Here is a 15,210-nt window from a genome sequence, read left to right as displayed (position 1 = left end):
ACAGAATTTTCCTCTATTAAATTTTGATAAAACAGAGGTATTATTAATTGGACCAAAGTGCTGTACACATAAGTTTCACAATTAAAAGGATGCATTGTTGCTTCTTCTTTTACAGTTAAAGGCCTATGTGTCATTAGCAACTAACCTTTTAAAAATCAAAACATTGGCAAGTTAGGAAAAACTTTACCTGTTTCAGATGCAGAAAGGCTAGTTCAAGAATTCATATTCTCAAGACTGGATTGCTGTAATGGTGGTAACCATAAGTTTTGACAAGAGTTCAGTACTCAGTTATGGAAAACTTGCACAGGGTGATTCACAGCTCAAGTAATTATAAAGATTTCTGTATATAATTGAATTACAATTTAAAATAATGTCTGTTATTGATTATATATATATATATATATATATATATATATATATATATATTGTGACTGGGTGAAAAAACAAACACATGGCAAGGAGGGCTCAAATCAAGACCCCAGAGGGTGGATGTATTCAACAAAAAGTCAAACAAATACGAATGAGGGTGAAAGTCTGCGTGCTCAATGGTGCTGAAGTGCTCTCTCTTTTCCTTTCCTTCCTCCTGGTGCAGTGTGTCTGTGCCGTGGGGTGCAGGCTGATCGTTCAAACGCTGCTTTCTACAGGGGATAAAAGAAGAGTCATTAATGTCAGCGGTCATGGAGGCGAATGCTCCAAGTTGGCGTGCCGCATGGCCTTTTTATACCACTTGGCTAATTGGGAGCAGCTGGGACCGAGCAGCTAGGACCGATCAGCCTGTGACGGGTGTGTCCAGGTGCTCTTCATTGGTAACCAGGGTGACGCTGATGGCCGCTCGGGACACTCGTCACAATATATATATATATATATATATATATATATATATATATATATATATATATAGTGTCGGGGTAAAGAAACACACGGCAAGAAAGTGGAGGGTGGATTTATTAGATTTGACAAGAAATCCAAGTGTCTGTGAAAGTCCCAAGGTGTGAGTGGTGCTGCAGTGTTCTTCAGGCTCTCATGATCGTGGTGTAGTGAGTCTGTGGATGATCGGTTATTCACTGCTGTCTGCGAAACACAAGGAACAGAAAGTTACTGCCAGCTTCAGTGGAGTTCATACCCCTCTGGTATACCTCGTGGCCTTTTCAAGCCAGAGGGTAATGAGTTGCAGCTGCGACCGACCAGCCTGTGACGATTGGATCCAGGTTCTCTGTGTTTGTTTCAAGGGCGACACTGATGGCTGCTTGGGACACTCGTCACACTCCCCCACCCAAGCGTTGTCCTGGTCTTGTAACGAGATGTGTGAAAGACAGACCTGCAAAAGCTGCCCAGATCTGAGAGAGGCCGTCTGCATTGGCGTTCGCTGCTCCAGGTCGGTGACGCACAACAAAGTGGAAGTCCTGGAGCGCAAGAAACCACCGGTTCACCCTGGGATTTGTCTCTTTGGCCCGGGCAACCTCTGGCATGCGTCGCTCCTGGCCCACCCTCTGGGGAAATAGTGGAGCTTGCCAGACCGCCAGCTCACAGTCATCCAGCTCCTCCTGTAGATCCAGCAGCCCCAGATGGATAATAAGCTTACCCTCAGCTTTGGTGCAGTTGGCGAAGTTCCACTCCATGCTCTCACTGTACCAGGCTTTCTTCCATTGTGGCATGCTCTCTTGCTGGCTCACACACCTGGTCTGACGTTGTTGGCATGACGATCCAAGGCTCTGTCATCGTGGCCAACTCCAATCCACCACCATTGGTGGGTTCTGGCTGTGACTTCGCAGCGCGGAGAAGTAGTGGGCTGGGCTCTGGATCCTGAGTAGGACTGGTGTCGCTGTCCATAGGCTGAACAGTCACTAACAAATTATTTGACACCCACTCGATGTAAGCGACTAAGCTCTCTCGAGGACCGTTCCTAGACAGCTTCACATGAGTGGGGGTTTTAAGTCTGCGAATGTATTCACCAGGAACCTGAAATAACCCATGTGGTCCTTGAGAGAGAGATCTCCCTGATTATTACCTTGCTGCTTATTAACTGTTTTTTTTATGGTCCGGTCTTGTCACGGTGTGAATGAAGGAAGGAGCACTCGACGAGAATATAACACTTAACAGTTTTTAATCTTCCATAAAAGAAAAAACAATAATACTACAGGCAGGCAGTCAGGCTATAACCACATGCATTAAAAGATGAGACCGGATGATTAGAACTGAAATAATTTGGAACTTATAAATACACAGGAAATTAATAAATTAACAAGACACACCTGAATACAATGAGACAATTAACAGAAAGTAGGGCACACAGAGCAGATGGGAGAAGAAAAACAACAACAAAGAGTCCAAATACGTGACAGCATGCATTATGCATGAACTAACACACAAAAAATTGTATTGTCTATTTGCACAAATCGCTGCTCATAAATTTAATTCTGTAATTTGCATATAAGGTATAAAAAGCATTTGTTCATATTTAGTAAGCTACATTTGAAACATCTCAGAACATCTCTCTGCTCCTGTCCAGCAAATTCAAAGAGATGCCAATGGCCCTCAAGGCCAGGCACCAGAGCCCAGCTGACCAGTGGACGACCTCAAATATGCATAACACACACACACACATATAAAGACATTTCCTTTATTTAGACTATAATTAATCAGTTGGTATGCTTATGCTTCAAATGCTTACGTTCAACTGTATGAAAGTATCTTTGGTGTAAAATTGTCTAGATGTTTCTTCCATAAATCTTTTAATATCCATGTTGATAATGAAAAAGACACACTTAGGATCAGCTTTCTTAGATATTCTGAACTCCATTGGGGTTAGACAACACGTGTCTGGACCTATTCATTGTCGAAAACATACTCTAGATCTAATACTGTCACATGGAATGGATGTTAAAATGGTTGAAGTGATTATATTTCAGATCACTATCTAGTCTTGTGTGAACTCTGTATAGCTAAACCTGAAAATTCTGCACCTTATTACAAGTATGGTAGAACCATCACTTCCACCACAAAAGAATGCTTTCTAAGCTATACCCAAGAGTACAGCAGTAATGACTTTATGAATTTCTTTACTTCTAAGATTGATACCATCAGAGATAAAATTGTAAAAATGTCTGTTCCCCGAATTAGAATATGCAGAGAACGTCCAAACCAAATTAAAAGCAATAACTTAATTAATGTCCAACAAATTAAAACTACCTATAATTCAAAGAAGCATGCGATAAAACTTGTCTCGCTGAATATAAGATCACTTTCCACAAAAGCACTTGATTTGATGATTTGATCAAAGATCAGAACCTAGATTTGCTTTGTTTGACAGAAACCTGGCTAAAACCAGATGAATATATTACTCTAAATGAATCTACCCCCCAAAATTATTGCTATAAAAATGAGCCACGCTTAAAAGGTAGAGGGGGAGGTGTTGCTACAATTTATAACAATATTCTTAGTACTTCTCAAAGGGCAGGCTTTAAGTATAACTCATTTGAAGTTTTGGTGCTGCATATAACATTATCTACAGAATCATGTGCTAGTGATAAATCTTCTGTTATGTTTGTACTGGCTACTGTATTTAGGCCACTAGGGCTGTCATGAACAGCACCTCTGTGGCTCTCTCCGACCACCACCGGAGGGAGCTCTCACCGGAATACTAAGACTACATTTCCCACAATCCCGTACCTTGGGCTGATTACAGCCACCAGGTGTTCCGCATTATCCAGCCCTTATAATGGACTCTCTCACGTTCTCTCATCGCGAAGTCTTGTTTGTGTTTACTGCAATTCTGAGCGTTTATTCCCGTGTTTGTTTTCCTGTTGCCGACCTGTGTCCTGTTTACTCTTGTGATTGATATCTGCCTGCCTTCTGACCTTCTGCCTGTTATCGTTTACGTCTCTTGGATTTCCCTCGTGTATTATCGTTTGTTCCTGTCTGACCCTGCCTGCCCGACCACGATTAAAGCTCTGTCGCAAATGGATCCCCACGTCTCCGATGTATCATTACAGAAGACTTCGCCACAAACGGATCCAGCGGAAATGTATCTTCTGATGTCTGAAGTCTCGTCTCAAGCTACCACTCTCGCCACGCATCAGCAGCAGCTGCACAGGCTCACCACGCTGACGGAGGAGCTAGTGAGATCGATTCAGGCGCTAACCCTCACGGCCATCAATCCAACCCAGCACATCGCCCCATCTGCCCAGCCCACGCAACCAATCCTGACGCCGCCTCAACCTAACCTTAATCCGCCTCTCAGTCTACCTGACAAATTCGACGGGTCAGCCTCCAAATGTAAGGGTTTTTTATTACAATGTTCCTTGTTCATTCACCAGCAACCGGGTTTATACCCCACAGATGACAGCAAGGTTGCTCTGATTTGTTCCCTGCTCACCGGGAGAGCGCTTGATTGGGCCACGGCTACTTGGGAGGCGCGCCGTATGTCTTTTCCCTCCTATAATGATTTCCTGCGTGAATTCAGGGAGGTTTTCGAGCATGTAGCCGGAGAGGAAAGAACCGAGAGCAGCTGCTCGCCTTATCGCAAGGTACCGACACAGCTGCTGATTACACGCTCAATTTCCGCACACTCGCCGCTCAATCAGGCTGGGGAGAATCGCCACTCAAGCTAATGTATCGAAGGGGTTTGAACACCGAGCTCCAAGCGGAACTGGCGTGTCGTGATGAGGGCAAATCTCTGGAGGAATTCATGGAAATCACCATAAAGTTGGATAATGTTCTCAGAGCACGTCGTGGCAAGTACCCGATTCCCTCCTTCTCACACCCTGTCCATTCACCAGCATCGGAGCCTATGCAGATCAGCTCAACTCACCTTGATCCGGAGGAGAGAGAGAGAAGAGTTCGGGAACGGTTATGTCTCTACTGTGGTCAAGCCGGTCATTTTCGAGCTTACTGCCCAACACGTCCTCAGCGCCAGCGCCAGCAACCTGCTTGGTGAGATCGCACACTCATCCTGACTCCTTTGAAATCGAGGTTCTGTTAAAAGTTAAGTCGACATGGATTTCTGCAACGGCTCTTATTGATTCAGGAGCGGCTGGTAATTTTATTGATAAAGCCTTCGCGGACTCCAACAGAATCCTCTTGTTCCTTGTGTACCCCATGTCGCAGTGGCGGCGGTAGACGGACGGCCAGTCGGATCTGGAACTATTTCTTCTGTTACCCAACCTTTAACACTGCAAGCAAGCCCCCTTCATTCGGAATCCATACGCCTGTTCGTAATCCACTCTCCCAAGCATCACCTCATCCTCGGACTACCCTGGCTCGAGATTCACAACCCCACTATATCATGGACAGATCGTCAAATAACACACTGGTCAACTAACTGCCACAACCACTGTCTTAAAGCCCCAGTGCACCGGTCTCCTTCTAAACCGCTTCCTGCTGAAGAGGAGGTCATCAATGTACCTGAACTCCCCGCAGAATATCAAGATTTAGCCCTTGCTTTTAGTGAAAAAGGAGCAACACAATTACCACCTCACCGTCCATACGATTGTGCTATCGATCTCATGCCGGGTCGCTTCCCTCAACGCGGTCGCGTCTTTCCCCTCTCACAACCCGAATCAGAGGCGATGAGATCCTACATCGAGGAGGAGTTGGCAAAGGGATTCATCCGACCCTCTACGTCACCAGCATCGGCAGGGTTTTTCTTCGTCAAGAAGAAGGATGGAAGTCTTCGGCCTTGCATTGATTACCGCAGTCTGAACGAGGTAACTGTCAAATACCGTTATCCGCTGCCTCTCGTACCAGCCTCTCTAGAACAACTCCGTAAGGCTAAGTTTTTTACTAAATTAGACCTCAGGAATGCGTATAACCTGATCCGGATCAGGGAAGGAGACGAATGGAAGACTGCTTTCTCCACTACATCTGGGCATTATGAGTATCTCGTTATGCCGTTCGGGCTCGCAAACAGTCCTTCTGTCTTTCAGGCTTTCGTAAACGAGGTATTTAGAGACATGTTGCACCAATTCCTCATTGTTTATATGGATGACATCCTAGTGTACTCTGACAGCTTCGAGTCTCATGTTACCCACGTCAGAACAGTTCTTCAACGCTTGATTGACAATCAACTGTACGCCAAGCTCCAGAAATGTGAATTTTATAGGACCCAGGTGGCTTATCTGGGGTACATTATCAGTTCTGACGGGGTGACGATGGACGAACACAAGGTCAAAGCAGTCGTGGAGTGGCCGCGCCCCTCTACAGTCAAGGAATTGCAGCGTTTTCTGGGGTTCTCTAATTTTTATCGCAGATTTATCCGCAACTATAGTATCATTGCCGCGCCACTCACCTCTTTGGTTAAAAGAACCTCTCATCGCCTATCGTGGTCACCCGACAGCATCCAGGCTTTTGATCAGCTCAAGGAAAGGTTCACGACCGCTCCCATACTTCATCACCCAGACCCCAATCGGGAATTCATAGTTGAGGTAGATGCATCTAATGTGGGCATCGGCGCCATTCTGTCTCAACGTCACGGGCAGCCAGCTTTTCCCTTGTGCTTACTTCTCCCGCAAGCTTAATCCTGCCGAACGCAATTACGATGTGGGGGACAGAGAGCTCCTCGCCATGAAATCAGCCCTCGAGGAGTGGCGACACTGGCTAGAGGGAGCCAAACTGTCATTCACCGTACTCACCGATCACAGAAATCTTGAATATATCCAATCCGCCAAGCGTCTAAACTCAAGACAAGCCAGGTGGTCTTTATTCTTCTCCCGTTTTGATTTTAAAGTCACTTACCGCCCAGGGTCAAAAAACACCAAAGCGGATGCTTTATCCAGGCAGTTCGAGAATATCCCTCAAGAATCCCCTCATGAACCCATCCTACCGTCAGCCCGCATTATCGCTCCAGTCCAGTGGGACATTATGACCGAGATCACAGAGGCTCAACTCTCCGAACCAGCGCCTTCAGCCTGCCCCCCTAATCGAACCTACGTACCACAAGCGTTACGACAAAGAGTTCTGCACTGGGTTCATGATACCCCCAGCGCCGGTCATCCAGGCATCACAGCCACTCTCCAGCTAGTTAACAACCGTTTCTGGTGGTCAACCATTCGTTCAGACACCATCCACTTCGTTCAACAGTGTGAAACATGCAATATCACCAAGACCTCCCATCAACGCCCAGCAGGACTCCTTCAACCACTACCCATACCGGAAAGACCTTGGTCGCACATAGCCATAGACTTCGTAACCGACCTACCAGTCTCCAACTCCTTCACCACGGTGCTCACAGTCATAGACCGGTTCTCTAAGTCATGCAGATTCATACCATTGCCCAAACTACCCACAGCCTGGGAAACCGCCGAGGTCCTCTTACAACAGGTATTCCGCTTTTACGGGTTACCGAAGATATTGTGTCTGATCGCGGCCCACAGTTCACCTCTCGAGTCTGGCAAGCATTCTGTTCACAACTAAACATCAACATAAGTCTCACTTCAGGTTATCACCCTCAATCCAATGGCCAAGCCGAACGGCAGAATCAAGAGCTGTCACAATTCCTCCGGAGCTACTGCCACAATAACCAACAGGACTGGAGTCGTTATTTAGTTTGGGCTGAGTATGCACAAAATTCTTTAAGGAAACAATCCACTGGACTCACTCCCTTCCAATGCGTTCTGGGCTATCAACCGCCTTTGTTTCCTTGGTCCGGGGAACCCTCAGCACTGCCCGCAGTCAACGCATGGCTACAAAGAAGTGAGGAAGTCTGGAATACCGCCCACGTCCATCTCAGAGGAGCTGTCAGAAGGTTCCAAGCTCAGGCTGATCGTCATCGCCGAGATGCACCCGAGTACTCACCTGGTGACTGGGTTTGGCTATCAACCCGAGATCTCCGCCTCCGATTACCCTGCAAGAAACTGAGTCCAAGGTACGTGGGTCCCTTCAAAATCATCAAGCAAGTTACACCAGTTTCATATCGTCTTGACCTACCTGCTAATTACCGCATTGCCTCTACTTTCCATGTCTCACTGCTTAAACCCGCCGGTGGTCCGGGAGGAGAGAGGGACCAGGAAGAGGTTGCTACCAACGACGCCCCTCCCTTGATCATCGACGGCGAGGAGGCCTACCAGGTTCGAGAAATCCTGGACTCTCGACGCCGAGGCAGAGAACTTCAATACCTCATCGACTGGGAAGGCTATGGACCCGAGGAGAGGTCTTGGATACCTGCTCGAGACATTCTCGACCCCACTCTCACTGCCACCTTTCACCATGATCATCCCGACAAACCTGCTCCCAGACCCCGTGGAAGACCTCGGCGTCGAGTCACTCCTCGCTTCCGGAGCCGCTCGCAGGGGGGGGGCTCTGTCATGAACAGCACCTCTGTGGCTCTCTCCGACCACCACCGGAGGGAGCTCTCACCGGAATACTAAGACTACATTTCCCACAATCCCGTACCTTGGGCTGATTACAGCCACCAGGTGTTCCGCATTATCCAGCCCTTATAATGGACTCTCTCACGTTCTCTCATCGCGAAGTCTTGTTTGTGTTTACTGCAATTCTGAGCGTTTATTCCCGTGTTTGTTTTCCTGTTGCCGACCTGTGTCCTGTTTACTCTTGTGATTGATATCTGCCTGCCTTCTGACCTTCTGCCTGTTATCGTTTACGTCTCTTGGATTTCCCTCGTGTATTATCGTTTGTTCCTGTCTGACCCTGCCTGCCCGACCACGATTAAAGCTCTGTCGCAAATGGATCCCCACGTCTCCGATGTATCATTACAAGGGCACAGCACAGATTTCATTAAAGAATTTGCTGATTTTCTAACTAAGTTAGTACTGGCCGCAGATAAAGTCTGAATTGTTGGCGATTTTAATATCCATGTTGATAATGAAAAAGACGCATTCGGATCAGCTTTCTTAGACATTCTGAACTCCGTTGGGGTTAGACAACACATCTCTGGACCTACTCATTGTCGAAATCATACTCTAAATCTAATACTGTCACATGGAATGGATGTTAAAATGGTTGAAGTTCTGCAGATCACTATCTAGTCTTGTGTGAACTCTGTATAGTTAAACCTGTAAACTCTGCAACTTATTATAAGTATGGTAGAACCATCACTTCCACCACAAAAGAAAGCTTTCTATGTAATCTTTAAAAGTGCTGGCTAATGCTAAACGTAAATTTCGTAAGATTGTTATTCACGTCGGCGCTAATGATGTTCGACTTCGCCAGTCGGAGATCACTAAAAATAATATTAAAGAGGTGTGTGAATTTGCAAGCACGATGTCGGACAATGTAATATGCTCTGGTCCCCTCCCTGCTTACCGGGGTGATGAGATTTACAGCCGACTGCTGGGTCTCAATGGCTGGATGTCTAAGTGGTGCCCGCAGAACAACATAGGCTTTATAGACAATTGGATGAGTTTCTGGGGCAGACCTGACCTGTTGAAAAGAGATGGTCTTCATCCCTCCTGGGGTGGTGCCGCTCTTCTATCTAGAAATATGGCATATAGTCTTATAGCTCCAACATGACCAACTAGTGCCCAGGTCAGGAAGCAGACAGACCGGCTAAACCGACCGTCTGCTAGCTGCCTCACGTCACAGAAGGCAGTTAATTCTCAGCACATAGAGACTCTTTCACCTAGATATCACACTATAGAGACTGTGTCTGTTCCCGAAGTAGAATATACAGAGAACGTCCAAACCTATTCAAAAGCAATAATTTAATTAATGTCCAACAAATTAAAACTACCTATAATTCAAATAAGCAAACGATAAAACTTGGCTCGCTAAATATTAGATCACTTTCCACAAAAGCACTTTATGTATATGATTTGATCAATGATCAGAAGCTAGATTTGCTTTGTTTGACAAAAACCTGGCTAAAACCAGATGATTATATTACTCTAAATGAATCTACCCCCAAAATTATTTCTATAAAAATGAGCCACGCTTAAAAGGTAGAGGGGGAGGTGTTGCTACAATTTATAACAATATTCTTAGTACTTCTCAAAGGGCAGGCTTTAAGTATAACTCATTTGAAGTTTTGGTGCTGCATATAACATTATCTACAGAATCATGTGCTAGTGATAAATCTTCTGTTATGTTTGTACTGGCTACTGTATACAGGCCACCAGGGCACAGCACAGATTTCATTAAAGAATTTGCTGATTTTCTAACTGAGTTAGTACTGGCCGCAGATAAAGTCTTAATTGTTGGCGATTTTAATATCCATGTTGATAATGAAAAAGACTCATTAGGATCAGCTTTCTTAGACATTTTAAACTCCATTGGGGTTAGACAACACGTCTCTGGACCTACTCATTGTCAAAATCATACTCTAGATCTAATACTGTCACATGGAATAGATGTTAAAATGGTTGAAGTACTGCAGCAAGGTGATGACATTTCAGATCACTATCTAGTCTTGTGTGAACTCTGTATAGTTAAACCTGTAAACTCTGCACCTTATTACAAGTATGGTAGAACCATCACTTCCACCACAAAAGAAAGCTTTCTAAATAACCTTCCTGACTTATCTCAATTCCTTAGTTCATCCAATACGATGCAAAAACTTGATGATGTAACAGAAACTATGCACTCTCTTTTTCTAGCACTTTAGATACAGTTGCTCCTTTGCACTTAAAAAGATAAAAGAAAACAATCTGACTCCATGGTATAATGACAACACACGCACCCTAAAGAGAGCAGCCCGGAAAATAGAGCGCAGGTGGAGAAAAAACAAATTAGAAGTATTTCGTATTGCCTGGCGGGAGAGTATGCTGTCATACAGAAAAGCATTAAAAATAGCAAGATCTGATTATTTTTCATCCCTTTTAGAAGAAAACAAACACAACCCCGGTATTTATTCAGTACAGTGACTAAATTAACAAAAATAAAGCATCAGCAGGTGCTAATATGCCCCAAGAGTATAGCTGCAATGAGTTCATGAATTTCTTTACTTCTAAGATTGATACCATCAGAGATAAAATTGTAACTATGCAGCCGTCAACTACAGTTTCACATCAGATAGTGAGCTTTAGAACCCCTAAGGAAAAATTACACTCTTTCTCTATTATAGGAGAAGAAGACTTGTACAAACTTGTTAAATCATCTAAACCAGCAACATGTATGTTAGACCCTATTCCATCTAAACTATTAAAAGATCTGCTTCCAGAAGTCATAGATCCTATTTTGAACATTATTAATTCATCATTGTCATTAGGTTATGTTCCCAAAACCTTTAAACTGGCTGTAGTTAAACCTCTTATTAAGAAACCACATCTTGATCCCAAAGACTTAGTAAATTACAGACCAATCTCTAATCTCCCTTTTCTGTCAAAGATACTAGAAAGGTAGTATCCTCACAACTGTATTCCTTTTTAGAAAAAATGGTGTCTGTGAGGATTTCCAATCAGGTTTTAGACCGTACCATAGTACTGAGACTGCTCTCATTAGAGTTACTAATGACCTGCTTCTATCATCTGATCGTGGTTTTATCTCGTTATTAGTGCTATTAGATCTTAGCGCAGCATTCGATACTATCGATCACAACATTCTCTTGGATAGACTAGAAAACTATGTTGGCATTAGAGGAAGCGCCTTAGCATGGCTTACATCATATCTATCTGACCGCTATCAGTTTGTGGCATTAAATGAGGAGGTATCATATCGATCAAAAGTGAAATATGGAGTTCCTCAAGGCTCAGTGCTAGGACCGTTACTTTTCAACCTTTACATGTTACCTCTGGGAGATATTATCAGGAGTCATGGTGTTAGCTTTCACTGCTATGCTGATGATACTCAGCTCTATATTTCAGCGCAGCCTGGTGATACACACCAAATTGAGAATCTAACAGAATGCATAGTCGATATAAAAAGCTGGATGATGAGTAACTTCTTAATGTTAAATTCTGAAAAACAGAGGTGCTAATAATTGGACCTAAAAACCCCACATATAATAATCTAGAACACAGCCTATCACTTGATGGCTGCTCTGTTAATTCTTCATCATCAGTTAGGAACCTAGGTGTGCTGTTTGACCGCAATCTTTCCTTTGAAAATCATGTTTCTAGCATCTGTAAAACTGCGTTTTTCCATCTTAAAAATATATCTAAATTACGACCTATGCTTTCAACCTCTAATGCAGAAATATTAATTCATGCGTTTATGACCTCAAGGTTAGATTATTGCAATGCTTTATTGGGTGGTTGTTCTGCACGCTTAATAAACAAACTTCAGCTAGTCCAAAACGCAGCAGCCAGAGTCCTTACTAGAACTAGGAAGTATGATCATATTAGCCCGGTTCTGTCAACACTGCACTGGCTCCCTATCAAACATCGAATAGATTTTAAAATCTTATTAATTACCTATAAAGCCCTGAATGGTTTAGCTCCTCAATACTTGAGCGAGCTCTTATCACATTATAGTCCTGCACGTCCGCTCATGCTCTCAAAACTCTGGCCATTTGATAATACCTAGAATATCAAAATCAACTGCGTGGCGGCAGATCATTTTCCTATTTAGCACCTAAACTCTGGAACAATCTCCCTAACTCTGTTCGGGAAGCAGACACACTCTGCCAGTTTAAATCTAGATTAAACACACATCTTTTAACTTGGCCTACACATAACACACCAACACACCTTTTATTATTCAAATCCGTTAAAGGATTTTTAGGCTGCATTACTTAGATTTGCTGGAACCGGGAACACTACTCCTACAATACGATGTACTTGTGACATCGTAAAAAGAATGGCATCTACGCTAATATTAGTCCTGTTTCTTTCTCAATCTGTTTTCACAGTTTGTATCCAGACTAGATGGTGGATCAGCACCCAGAGATTATGTTCATCAGAGACCAGAACACCTAGATGCGCCCGTCGACAGATCACCAGATCCTGATGCACACACACACACGCACACGCACACACTAAGTCATTTACACTACCTGACACAGCAGCGTTTAAAATTGAACTGGAAGTTAAGTGCTGGGCGTCCGGTCAGAGGAGAACTGACCCCAACTGAGTCTGGTTTCTCCCAAGGTTTTTTTTTCTCCATTCTGTATGCATGGGGTTTTGTTTCCTTGCCGCTGTCGCCTCTGGCTTGCTTGGTTGGGGACACTTAACTTCTAGTGACTATCGTTGAATTGACTACAGAGACCGTCTCTGCATTTAATAAGAAATTGGTCACTTTCATCATTATACATCCCTGTCATTATACATCCCTGTCATTATACTGTACAGTGCTTTGATGCAACCTGTGTTGTTAAAAGCGCTATATAAATAAAAATGATTGATTGATTGATAATCTTCCTGACTTATCTGAATTCCTTAGCACATCCAATATGACGCAAAAACTTGATGATATAACAGAAACTATGCACTCTCTTTTTTCTAGCACTTTAGATACAGTTGCTCCTTTGCACTTAAAAAAGATGAAAGAAAACAATCTGACTCCATGGTAAAATGACAACACACGCACCCTAAAGAGAGCAGCCCGGAAAATGGAGCGCAGGTGGAGAAAAACTAAATTAGAAGTATTTCGTACTGCCTGGCGGGAGAGTATCCTGTCTTAAAGAAAAGCATTAAAAATTGCACGATCTGATTATTTTTCATCCCTTTTGGAAGAAAACAAACACAACCCCCGGTATTTTTTCAGTACAGTAACTAAATTAGTACAGTACAGTAACTAAATTCCCCAAGAGTATAGCAGCAATGACTTCATGAATTTCTTTACTTCTAAGATTGAAACCATCAGAGATAAAATTGTAACTATGCAGCCGTCAACTACAGTTTCACATCAGATAGTGAGCTTTAGATCCCCTGAGGAAAAATTACACTCTTTCTCTATTATCGGAGAAGAAGACTTACAACGACGTACAAACTCGTTAAATCATCTAAACCAGCAACATGTATGTTAGACCCTATTCCATCTAAACTATTAAAAGATTTGATTTCAGAAGTCATAGATCCTATTTTTAACATTATTAATTCATCATTGTCATTAGGATATGTTCCCAAAACATTCAAACTGGCTGTAGTTAAGCCTCTTATTAAGAAACCAACTCTTATTAGAGTTACTAATGACCTGCTTCTATCATCTGATCGTGGTTTTATCTCGTTATTAGTGCTATTAGATCTTAGTGCAGCATCTGATACTATCGATCACAACATTCTCTTGGATAGACTAGAAAACTATGTTGGCATTAGAGGAAGCGCCTTAGCATGGTTTAAATCATATCTGTCTGACTGCTATCAGTTTGTAGCAGTAAATGAGGAGGTATCATATCGCTCAAAAGTGAAATATGGAGTTCCTCAAGGCTCAGTGCTAGGACCTTTACTTTTCAACCTGTACATGTTACCTCTGGGAGACATTATCAGGAGACATGGTGTTAGCTTTCACTGTTATGCTGATGATACTCAGCTCTATATTTCAGCACAGCCTGGTGATACACACCAAATTGAGAATCTAACAGAATGCATAGTCGATATAAAAAACTGGATGATGAGTAACTTCTTAATGCTAAATTCTGAAAAAACAGAGGTGCTAATAATTGGACCTAAAAACCCCACATATAATAATCCAGAACACAGTCTAACACTTGATGGCTGCTCTGTTAATTCTTCATCATCAGTTAGCAACCTAGGTGTGCTGTTTGACAGCAATCTTTCCTTCGAAAACCATGTTTCTAGCATCTGTAAAACTGTGTTTTTCCATCTTAAAATATATCTAAATTACGACCTATGCTTTCAACCTCTAATGCAGAAATATTAGATTATTGTAATGCTTTATTGCACTGTTAGCCCAGATTTTGTATCTAATTAAACAGTTTAATTGCAACATACTTAAATTATTTAAGATTTAGTTCATTAATATAAAAATGCAAGTCAATTCTACTACGTTTGTAGACATAGTGAAATGTGCTAATAAGTTTAAGTTTAATTGATTAAATTTCAAAAGTTTTTGATTGACCACGCCCCCTCTACCCCCCAGTGATTGATTCAGCTGTTGCAATGCAAAGTTTAGAAGACGCCATTTTTTGCATGTGATTTCATAGAGTTGTTGGTCAGCAGTTAGAACGTAAACGTTTTATCCCGTTTGTGTTTCATTTTTTTTTTCCATCGAGAGGTTGTTTGTGAGTGCTGGAAATCACTGTCTTAAATAAGTTTTCGCTTTTTTTCTTCTACGCGGTTCTGGCTTGAACACCTGGAAGGAGAATTTGGCGGGCATAGTCGTGACATCGGCTGTTATATTTTTTTCTTCTCATCAAAGGGG

General features: G+C 43.0%; 1 protein-coding gene across 3 annotated transcripts in view; it reads right to left on the bottom strand.

Moving 5' to 3' along the window:
- The window catches only part of LOC122343376 (protein phosphatase 1H-like), a 54,950-nt gene that overhangs the window by 23,308 nt on the left and 16,432 nt on the right, over window positions 1–15,210 (bottom strand). The window lies entirely within an intron of this gene.

Source organism: Puntigrus tetrazona, chromosome 4 (genome assembly GCF_018831695.1).
Source record: "Puntigrus tetrazona isolate hp1 chromosome 4, ASM1883169v1, whole genome shotgun sequence".
NCBI classification, from domain to species: Eukaryota; Metazoa; Chordata; class Actinopteri; order Cypriniformes; family Cyprinidae; genus Puntigrus; species Puntigrus tetrazona.
Note: the sequence above shows the minus strand (reverse complement) of the source record. Positions and strands in the feature narration are given on the sequence as shown.